Source organism: Rhodamnia argentea, chromosome 9 (genome assembly GCF_020921035.1).
Source record: "Rhodamnia argentea isolate NSW1041297 chromosome 9, ASM2092103v1, whole genome shotgun sequence".
In the NCBI taxonomy this organism is placed as follows: domain Eukaryota; kingdom Viridiplantae; phylum Streptophyta; class Magnoliopsida; order Myrtales; family Myrtaceae; genus Rhodamnia; species Rhodamnia argentea.
The window spans coordinates 15795153-15807366 of record NC_063158.1 but is presented as its reverse complement, the minus strand read 5'-3'; the positions used below and the strand labels follow the sequence as shown (position 1 = coordinate 15807366).

Genomic DNA, 12214 nt, shown 5'->3' with positions numbered 1-12214 from the left:
TATAAATAGAGGAGCTCTCTCATTTGTATCCATCCAAACTCAAGCAATACAAAACATTCTCTCCATAAAGACAAATGTACGTATTCTACAGCATTCTCATTGTTAATGTTAAGATATTTAGACATAAGTAATTATCAATTCCTTATTAAACCCTTTTTTTTAGTCGATCTTTTTAGTACTCTTCGTCCTTTTTTACTTATTGTAACATGCCCGAGAACCTTTCTTTCTCCAAGCCATCTCTAATTTTCCATGTAAGGGTTTATGTTAGTTCTATCTAACTGCATTAGCTGTGGCTATCGATTGCGCCTTTTATTTTGTTTTGCCACTTTGGAAGGATTTTTTTTTTTCATAACCATAATCTGTTTTTGATACATTGATTAGCATGAATCGAGTCTCTTCAAATACTTAGCATGAGCCAACTATGGTGAATGAATCTCTTCAAATCCTTTTCGTGAGCCAATTACAATGAGTCAATTATCTTCAAATCCTTTTCATGAGCCCCAAACCATGAATCGAGTCTCTTCAATTCCTTTTCTTAAGCCACATACCATGAATAAAGTATTTTCCTCATTAAACCTTTTTTGTTAATTGGTCCTTGTAGTATTCTTTGTCATTTTTTACTTGATGTCATCCGCCAAAGCTCCTTTCTTTGGCTTTGCCATCTGTGAGTTCCATGTAAGTGTCAGTGATGGCTACATTTAGCTGCATTGGCTGTGGCTATTGTTTGTGCCTTTTATTTTCTTTTACTCCTCTAGAAGAATTTTCTTTTTTTTGTCAAAATCTGGTTTTGATAAATTGATTACCCTGAATTTCTTCAAATCCTTTTCATGAGTCGAATACCATATATCGATCTTTTCAAATCCTTTTCATGAGCCAATTATCATGAATCGATTCTCTAGATATCCTCTTCATGAGCCAATTACTATGAATCAACTCTCTTCAAATCATTTTCATGTGCCAAATACCATGAATCGAATATCTCCAAATCCTTTTTATGAGCCACCTACCATGAATCAAGTCTCCTCAAATCATTTTCCTAAGCCAGATGCCATGAATCGAGTATCTCCAAATCCTTTCAATGGGCCACAAACCTTGAATCGACTCTCTTCAAAACCTTTTCATGAGCCAGATACCATGAATTGAATATCTCCAAATCCTTTTTATGAGCCATATACCTTCAATCAAGTCTGTTCAAATCATTTTCATGAGCCAATTGCAATGAATCGAGTCTCTTCAAATCTTTTTCTTGAGCCAATTATCATTAATCGAGTCTTTTCAAATCCTTTTCATGAGCAAGATGCCATGAATCGAGTATCTCTAAATCCTTTTCATGAGCGAGATACCATGAATCAAGTCTCTTCAAATCCTTTTCACAAGTCGGATACCAAGGATCGAGTCTTTAAATCCCGCAAAGTATTTCTTGCCTCCTACTTAGCTTCATGAAGTTTGATTCCCACGTTTTCTTATCTTTCTAGAGTGTGTTTATTTCCACAGCCAGCGAAATGACTATCCGGGTTGCCAGCCTTAAGCTTCAATGTAAATGAGATTGTCTCTTTCACTTCATTTTTAGGAGTGCTCTTGAATATTTTTTGGGACGAACGATACGGTAAATGCACCGTGTTCTATAGCATTCTCTTGGATGTTGGTTGTGGAGATGTAATCTCGACCATTAGATCAAGAAAGAATGAACGATTGTAATGAAATGGACTCCAATATAAATAGAGGAGCTCTCTCATTTGTATCCATCCAAACTCAAGCAATACAAAACATTGTCTCCATAAAGACAAATGTACCGTATTCTACAGCATTCTCATTGTTAATGTTAAGATATTTAGACATAAGTAATTATCAATTCCTTATTAAACCCTTTTTGTTAGTTGATCTTTTTAGTACTCTTTGTCCTTTTTTACTTATTGTAACATGCCGAAGCACCTTTCTTTGTCTAAGCCATCTCTAATTTTCCATGTAGGGGTTTGGAAGGATTTTTTTTTTCATATCCAAAATCTGTTTTTGATACATTGATTACCGTGAATCGAGTCTCTTCAAATACTTTTCATGAGCCAACTATGATGAATCAATGTCTTCAAATCCTTTTCATGAGCCATTTACAATGAGTCAATTATCTTCAAATCCTTTTCATGAGCCCCAAATCCTGAATTGAGTCTCTTCAACTCCTTTACTTAAGCCCCATACCATGAATGAAGTATTTTCCTCGTTAAACCCTTTTTGTTAATTGGTCTTTTTAGTATTTTTTGTCATTTTTAACTTGATGTCACCCGCCTAAGCTCCTTTCTTTGGCTTTGCCATCTGTGAGTTCCATGTAAGCATCGGTGTTGGCTACATTTAACTGCATTGGTTATGGCTATTGTTTGTGCCTTTTATTTTCTTTTGCCCCTTTAGAGGAATTTTCTTTTTTTTTTTTGTCAAAATCAGGTCTTGATAAATTGATTACCTTGAATTTCTTCAAATCCTTTTCATGACCCGAATACCATATATCAATCTTTTCAAATCCTTTTCATGAGCCAATTATCATGAATAGATTCTCTAGAAATCCTTTTGATGAGCCAATTACTATTAATCAACTCTCTTCAAATCATTTTCATGTGCCAAATACCATGAATCAAATATCTCCAAATCCTTTTTATGAGCTACCTACCATGAATCGAGTCTCTTCAAATCATTTTCACGAGCCAGATGCCATGAATCGAGTATCTCCAAATCCTTTTAATGAGCCACATACCTTGAATCGAGTCTCTTCAAATCCTTTTCATGAGCCAAATACTATGAATTGAATATCTCCAAATCCTTTTTATGAGCCACATACCTTCAATCGAGTCTCTTCAAATCATTTTCATGAGCCAATTGCAATGAATCAAGTCTCTTCAAATCCTTTTCATGAGCCAATTATCATTAATCGAGTCTTTTCAAATCCTTTTCATGAGCAAGATGCCATGAATTGAGTATCTCTAAATCCTTTTTATGAGCGAGATGGCATGAATCGAGTCTCTTCAAATCCTTTTCATAAGTCGGATACCAAGGATCGAGTCTTTAAATCCCCCAAAGTATTTCTTGCCTCCTACTTAGCTTTATGAAGTTTAATTCCCATGTTTTCTTATCTTTCTAGAGTGCATTTGTTTCCATAGCCAGTGAAATGACTATCCGGGCTGTCGGCTTCAATGCAAATGAGAATGTCACTTTGACTTCATTTTTAGGTGTGCTCTTGAATATTTTTTGGGACGAACGATACGGTAAATGCACTGTGTTCTATAGCATTCTCTTGGATGTTGGTAGTGGAGATCTAATCTCGACCATTAGATCAAGAAAGAATGAACGATTGTAATGAAATGGACTCCAATATAAATAGAGGAGCTCTCTCATTTGTATCCATCCAAACTCAAGCAACACAAAACATTCTCTCCATAAAGACAAATGTATCGTATTCTATAGTATTCTCATTGTTAATGTTAAGATATTTAGACATAAGTAATTATCAATTCCTTATTGAACCCTTTTTGTTAGTCGATCTTTTTAGTACTCTTCGTCCTTTTTTACTTATTGTAACATGCCCAAGCACCTTTCTTTGTCCAAGCCATCTCGGATTTTCCATGTAGGGGTTTGTGTTAGTTCTATCTAACTGCATTAGCTGTGGCTCATAAAAAGGATTTGGAGATGTTCGATTCAAGGTATCCGGCTCATGAAAATGATTTGAAGAGACTCGATTCATGGTATGTGGCTCATAAAAAGGATTTGGAGATATTCTATTAATGGTATCCGGCTCATGAAAATGATTTGAAGAGAGTTGATTCATTGTAATTGGCATTATGTAAAACGATGAAGAGTTACTAAAAAGATTGACTAACAAAAGGGGTCTAATGAGGAAAAGACTCGATTCATGGTATCCGACTCATAAAAAGGATTTGAAGAGACAATTCATGGTATCCGGCTCATAAAAAGGATTTGAAGATACTGGATTCATGGTAGATGAATCATGAAAAGGATTTGAGGACACTCGATTCATGGTATATGGCTCATGAAAAGGATTTGAAGAGAGTGGATTCATTGTAATTGGCTCATGAAAATGATTTGAAGAGACTTGATTCAAGGTATCCGACTCATAAAAAGGATTTGGAGATATTCGATTCATGGTATCTGGCTCACAAAAATGATTTGAAGAGTCTCAATTCAAGGTATGTGGCTCATAAAAAGGATTTGGATATATTCGATTCACGGTATCCGGCTCGTGAAAATGATTTGAAGAGAGTTGATTCATAGTAATTGGCTCATGAAAAGGATTTCAAGAGAATCGATTCATGATAATTGGCTCATGAAAAGGATTTGAAGAGTTCGATATATGGTATTTGGCTCATGAAAAGGATTTGAAGAAATTCATGGTAATCAATTTATCAAAACTAGATTTTGACCAAAAAAAAAAAAGAAAATTCTTCTAGAGGGGCAAAAGAAAATAGAAGGCACAAACAATACCCACAGCCAATGCAGTTAAATATAGCCAACTTAAACGCTTACATGGAACTCGGAGATGGCAAAGCCAAAGAAAGGAGCTTAGGCGGGTGACATCAAGTTAAAAATGACAAAGAATACTAAAAAGACCAATTAACAAGAGGGGTTTAATGAGGAAAATACTCTATTCATGGTATGTGGCTTAAGAAAAGGAATTGAAGAGACTCGATTCATGGTTTGGGGCTCATGAAAAGGACTTGAAGAGACTCGATTCATGGTATCCGGCTCATGAAAATGATTTGAAGAGATTAGATTCATGATAATTGGCTCATGAAAAGGATTTGAAGATAATTGATTCATCGTAATTGACTCATGAGAAGGATTTGAAGAGATTGATTCATCATAGTTGGCTCATGAAAAGTATTTGAAGAGACTCGATTCATGGTAATCAATGTATCAAAACCAGATTTTGATTATAAAAAAAAATCGTTCTATAGGGGCAAAAGAAAATAAAAGGCGCAAATGACAGTCACAGCTAATGCAGTTAGATAGAGCTAACACAAACTCCTACATGGAAAATCAGAGATGGCTTGGCCAAAGAAAGGAGCTTGGGCATGTTACATTAAGTAAAAAATGACGAAGAGTACTAAAAAGATCGACTAACAAAAAGGGTTTAATAAGGAAATGATAACAACTTATGTCTAAATATCTTAACATTAAAGATGAGAATGTTGTAGAATACGATACATTTATCTTTATGGAGAGAATGTTTTGTATTGCTTGAATTTGGATGGATACAAATGGGAGAGCTCCTCTATTTATATAGGAGTCCATTTCATTACAATCGTTCATTCTTTCTTGATCTAATGGTAGAGATTACATCTCCACTACCAACTTCTAAGAGAATACTATAGAACAAGGTGCATTTACCATATCGTTCATCCCAAAAAATATTCAAGAGCACTCCGAAAAATGAAGTTAAAGTGACGTTCTCATTTGCATTGAAGCTTAAGGCCAGCAACCCAGATAGTCATTTCGCTGGCTGTGGAAACAAACTCACTCTAGAAAGATAAGAAAACATGGGAATTAAACTTCATAAAGCTGAGTAGGAGACAGGAAATACTTTGGGGGATTAAGTTGTTGTAGGATGTCTTTCTGAGAAAAGTCTTAGCAATACCTTATATTTGGACGCAAATCTACTTTGTGGAGAAAACAAAATTTTTGGATGAAGAATACAATAGGTTGTGGAGGCACAACATTTGGTTCTGGTGGGAATATGAGTGAGAATAAACATAAAGTCCTATACAACACTTTAATCATGCTAATTACACGTGGCCAAAGCAAGTCTTATCAATGTTCGCATGTGAAATATTTGGTGCAATTTTTCTTGAATAGAATATAAATTACTTAAAATTTGATATTAAAAATGTTGTGTCTAAACTATCGAATAAAGACATTAGAAATTTCGAAAGTACTTTATCAAGTGCATTTTAGTGCCACAATTCTTGAATAATCAGTAATTTTTCATGGGAAGATCTTACATTAGGAGTGAGCAACAATCTGGTTCGATCCGGAAATCTGGTCGAATCAATCTGGAAGACTGGTTCGTTTCTCAATTCTACGCATTGAACCAATCAACTCTACTTGAAAGCCAGCTAGACACATCTCTCCATTAAAGGCTGGTCACTCAAGAAGAAAATGTCAAATGAATCATGAGAGGCGAATGGCTATAAATTAAAGATGAGACCGACGTGTTTTGGGAGGTAAAAGTCTCGGCTTCTTGGTCCTATCACTCCATCAACCTCTACTTGCTAATCCTTGTGAGATCTATCTGTGGACTGATGCTTTTTAATTCTTTAAGTGCATTATTAATGCGTCTCTCCATACGTCGTTATAAGATAATCGGATTTTCTCTTGGATTAAAACCTTCTATGTCCTACCTAATGTGATAATTTTGCTAAGACTTTTGACCCTCTAATGGACTTTTCGCTCCTATAACAATAAAAAAAAAATGTTAAAAATAGAAACTAAGGAAAAAAAGAAAATTGACTTGAGTTTTGATCATCCACCCCGACCAGATCAATCTCACCATTCTTTTAATGTGATGTCTGTGAAGATTAGTTTGCTTACATATATCACCCAGTCGAAAAAACCTCTGAGTTTCCACGCATGTTTGTTCATGGGTCTTCCTTCTCTATGCCGGACAGCGAGGAAGAGTAGATCAATTTTTGAAAACGATCCGTTATGTCAATTAGATCGGTCTTGTATAATCCAAGTTCGCATGTGCTTTCAGTACAAGCACTTGTGCTGCTGTTCCTGCATCATCTTTAATAGAGAAAGCATGTTCTCATTGACGGGGAGAGTCATGGAAGATATCCAAGACACTAGCAGGAAAGATCTCCTTCTCACATGTAAAATGTTGCTCGTGGTTGAAGCTATTTTGTTAATCACTCGAAGAGTTGGTTCGGTTCTCGTGTCACATCGAGTTAGTTAAATAGGTGATCCATACATGTCTACTTGATCGAATTAGGGAAAAAAGTCAATTGAAGCATGATATGATAATTGTTGGATAACCCAAATGTATCCATATGAGTAATTCATCTATATGAACCAGGTTAAGCTGGACCAACACAAACATGAATTAGACAACCTGATAGTCTTTTTGAAGTAAAATTTGATTTTTATCACTTTTTATTCATGAAAATGACATGCTTAATATGATTATCATCACAAGACAAAATATTTCTAGGAGAAAAACATAGAATAATATAGAAGACTCGATCATTTATTTTATGGATACTATACTCAAAGTCAATTCTAAGTCATTAGAAGAAAAAAACTTCGTAATGATTTACCAAAGTAAAGTATGATGATGGTTAATACTTTTTTACTTGTCATATAGTCGATAGTAGTAAACAATGACAAAAAGCTAGTACGTTTTGGATCGAATGGGTCGAACTCGACCCGAACACAACTTATCAATTTGTTATTTGGAATTTCTCATGAAGCCACGTTACCGATTTATTTTTCATACGACCCTTTTCATCTTTATATATATATATATATATATATATAAAACTCCCCCTCGGTTCTCTTGAAAGTCTTGTGAATTATTAGGATCAAGATTCTCTTCATTAGAAGTAAATCAAAGGGAAATTACCATATATAAAAGAAATTTCCTATCCATCTTAAATTTGAGGATTTTAATCACTCTCACATGGTGAATTAAAGGAGAAAAAAATTATACGCCGACTATGTATGCTATAAGTATTCCAACTTAAAAAAAACTCTACTTGAATGGATGCCATCTTATTGAGAAGGTAAATTGAAATACTCCATTCAGAAGATAGAGTGTACGTGGTGCTAAGATTCATGGTATGTAACTCATGAAAAGGATTTTGAAGAGACTCGATTATCTGGCTAATGAAAAGGATTTGAAGAGACTCAATTCATGGTATAAAAGATTTGAAGAGACTCGATTCATGGTAATTGGCTCATGAAAAGGATTTAAAGAGACTCAATTCATGGTATTTGACTCATAAAAGGGATTTTAGATTTTATCAAGCATGCCAAACTAGAGATACTGGTGAGGAGTTTGACTTTAATATTTAGTTTTCACTGAAGGGGAAATATCACTTATCACTGACTTGATAGAACTAGTGAGATCCAATGCGTGTCGAGAGCGAACGAAGTAGACTGTGGCTCTACCTATACAAGGTTACTCTCCATTTAGGCCTAACCCTAGAGATATGCATGCACTTTACGAAGCATCTAATTGAATATGATCGTCATACCTCTGCACCTTCTATAAGCGGTAATTTGAAGAAAATAGATTGCAAGGACTCGGTTGTCTTGGAAATTGCTAGGGAGTGTTGCCTTTCCATGTCTCCCCAAGTTTTCAGGGGTCTAATCTACAAAAAGTGATGTACTTTAGTCAGACTCACTTAATTCATATAGATAAATAGTAAGAAGGTTCTATCGGGAACTTTTGTGTGAGATTACCACAAGATTCCACACTGAATTGGAATGGAGTATCAGGTTCATTTGGAGCTTTTCTTTCACCATCTCTAATTTCTTCTTGAGCACAGAATGTTGCATTTTGTGAGGCTGTTCCAAGCACATACTAAATTTCTCTAAAAGGCTGAACTTAGCTACAAATCAGTACAAGACTTCCATCACATACCTATTGGTCCAGCCCATAAGATATGACATATATACTCCTAACTTCATATTTATAATCAATAGAGAGATAACGATTCATGTCCCAATCCTTACGTGTATGCAGATGCCACAGACTTACGTCTAGTCAGCTCTCTAAATATTAATCATAGAAGAATAAGTTATCCTTATTTTCAGTGTGATTAACATAATCTCGAAAGTCTTATTGTCGGAATGAATTAACAATATGCAGCTTTAACTTTGAGACTTTCGATGAATTGATAGATTATGCTTTAGTGCCACACACCTCAGTCTGGTTAGTGATCTTTGAGTTTGCACCGTCAGCTTTAGCATTCACATATTGCCATTGAATCAACCGATTATGAAGTAAGCGAAGTTGATGAATGTTTTCCGCACCCGCATGACCCAGAGAAGATGAATGAGATAAGGTTTTCTTGCTCTTGAACAAGTCGAGTCCCATAGTAAGCAACTTCTCCACACCATTATGCCTTGGAGGGACTCGAGGGTGGCTTCAAGCTGGAAAATGACAACAACCTTGTTGTTGCCTATAGATGTTCGTATAAGTAGAATAACGTTAATCAATAAACCTGAATCGAAACAAAAATGAGTAATCTGAATGTAGAGGAATGATCCGAGCCCAACGAAATAACGTTGTGTCCTTAAGACAAATTTGTTCCCTCAATCGGTACCCACGGTTCTTGGACAATTGGCTCCCAGGATAGAACGAATCGCCTTTTCCTCTAAAGCGGTAATTCTTCAGAGGAAACCTTTGAACGCACTTTGTAGAATAATTGCACAATTGATAAATAATGAAGCATGAATGACGAAAAATGGCGGTTATTTCTAATGCGACGGTCAATGCTCTATTTATAGACAATGATGTGAAGAGTCACGAACAAAAGGTTGAGAACGAAGAGTCACTAATCCGAATCGTTCTCTTTCAAACGAATGAAGAGTTATAAAACCGAATGGACATCTTTCAATGGAATGAAGAGTCACGAAATCGAAAAGACATCTTCCAATAGAATGAAGAGTCACAAAATCGAAGACATCTTTTAAAAGAATGAAGAGTCATGAAATCGAATAGACATCTTCCAAAAGAATATGTTTGTTCAAAGAAAAAATCAGACCAATATGTTTGTTCGGATTTTGCTCCATCCTTCACTTCTCATTTATCTTCTTATGGGATTTGGAGACTAAAGTCCCAACAAACCTCTCTTTATTTTCTACAGACATCGGAGATGGACCTGACTTGCCAGATGACACAGCCCATTGCGACATTGCACCCCCGTACTCAGTGAGCGAACTAGTCCTTTTGATCATGCCTTTCACTGTAAACTTGTTCGACCGAGCTGTTTTATCGAACGACTAAGGATGCTGGGCATTCGAATCTGAAGTCGATCTACTAGACCTTCCTGTTACATCATTCACGTACTTGGATGAAGCCTCTACACCAGCTTTCCCCATGGTTGTCATCAACGATAAATTGGATCTCAAAGAGGATACATCGCTGCATTCGGATTCAGATTCAAGAGAAAGGTCTGTGGAAAGAATCAGATTTCCTTCTGGAAGATCTCTTGAAAGAGCATTTTCATCAACTGAGAATCTTAAAGACCCTTGTTCGAAAACGACGACGATCTTTTTGCCGGGAAATAACAAATTAACGATGTAACTCATGGAACCGCCGAGGATAGGCTTGTGGTTCTCTTTACTGCTACCTTTCACATTCTCGATTCTACTAATCTGGATGTCGCTCCTCTGCCTGCTCATATGCACACAAATCTCAGCCCTTGCAGCCTTATTTCCGCTTTTTGGCTTTTGCAGTCGAATAGGCTCTTGCTAATTTCCAAGTTGTGTATGTTAGAACGTCTAACCCAAGAGCTTTTGATTGGACTTTCTAATATGGTATCAGAACCAGTGTTGTTTGCATATGTGAGTTCACCCCCATTAGTTAAATTTCACGTGCAAGCCAAATTACGAGTGACACATCGAAATTGACTAATGAGAGTAGGCCCACGTATGCAGAAAGGAATAATACTGGCTTTTGGGTTGGACTTTCTAACATGGTATAAGAGCCAATGTTGTTGAAAAATGTGCGTCCACCCCCCGTTAGTCAATTTCCACGTGCCGCTCGTATTCCGACTGACACGTGAGTGGTCTTGAAGTTGTTGTTTCATAGTCCCACATCGGTCGTGAATGGGTCTCGTATACTCTTTATATTTATGTAGTCTCCCTCTACTTATAAGCTTAAGCTTTTGAGTTGAACTTCGTAATAGTATACATGCTAAAAGAGCACATTACAACTTGGTAGGGGTTCGACAAAAAAAAAAAATTGTGTTTCAAACCATGATTTTCTTCTGACCTATTCAATGTACTAACGCTAACATTCTAGTGGATTATAGCATGCTACATTGACCAGACTCTAACATGAAAGGTCCACACTTCACACACGCACAGAAGACAATCCTGTCCAAATCCTAATAAAAATACAAGAACTTTGAGCTTTTGTTTTAGTCGATATTTTTGTTTTATAGTTAAGATCTTTTCTGGATAAGTATGACTCTTTAAATCAATCAGGATGTACACAGAAGAGGAGGCTTCAATAATCGCGTCATTATGTTATTCATGCACATCCCAACTAGTTTTATTATCGTTCTCCAGATACGCGGGAACTCTTTCATTATGCCTTGTAGTCTGTGGGAAACGAAGGCACTAATTTTTTTTTTTTTTTTGGTAAGGTGAAACGAAGGCACTAATTAATCACTAATGAATCTGAAAAACGAACACCCTGATTAATCATGTTTCAAGATGCCGTATTTTACATACTCCTTCAACTGTTCCAATCCAATATCAAGATCAAGTGATCGCATCAGATTTTTCCAGCATGAGTTCGAACGTTGCCAGACTTCTAAATCTCGTCAGTCGTCTGGCGACATGGTGCTGGAATTATCTCGCGATGAAAGCCGAATCTTTTCGATGCTAATGAAACTAAAATGCAGGAGTCATGCTGGTAATTGAACTGATATATCAGAATCATTTCCTATCAAATTCTCTTAGGTAAGAGCCTTCAGGATTTCACACAGTGGAGTGTACGCGCAAAACGTGCCTATTGAACGAGAAGAATGGCCAATCCAGTGGTTATATTCCTCGATTTTCAAGATAATGGTTTCCAGATTTTAAGAAAAGAACGTCTAGAATCTATTTCACATTAATCTCACTTCGAAAAATAGAGAAATCCACACTTCACTCCACTTATTGGAAAAATAAATAAATAAGAAGAGAGTCAGTTTTCGCATGTTGTTTTTGCCAAATTGTTGACTTGACTATACCCTTACCATAGTGATGCTTTACAAATTTTTCTAAGATGGAATATAATTGCCAGCCAAATTAGAGCTAATTGATTGAGAGACTTTAATATAAATGTGTTGGTAGAGTCCCGTTCACATGTGCCCATTTCCAAAAATCATTAGCTCAAAGACGGGCCTAAATATTTCAAGTACTTGCTTGCTAAGGTCAAGCCCATAATGTATAGGCCTGGCCATCAAGCCATGCTAATAAGTCCATTTTGTTTGGCCCA

At 36.1% G+C, this 12214-nt stretch overlaps 1 protein-coding gene and 1 pseudogene across 1 annotated transcript in view; one reads left to right on the top strand and one right to left on the bottom strand.

The window, feature by feature from the left end:
• LOC115726033 (putative F-box protein At1g49610) overlaps positions 1 to 12214 on the top strand; it is a 171779-nt gene that overhangs the window by 80925 nt on the left and 78640 nt on the right. The window lies entirely within an intron of this gene.
• Positions 8060 to 10407, bottom strand: LOC115730278 (annotated as a pseudogene).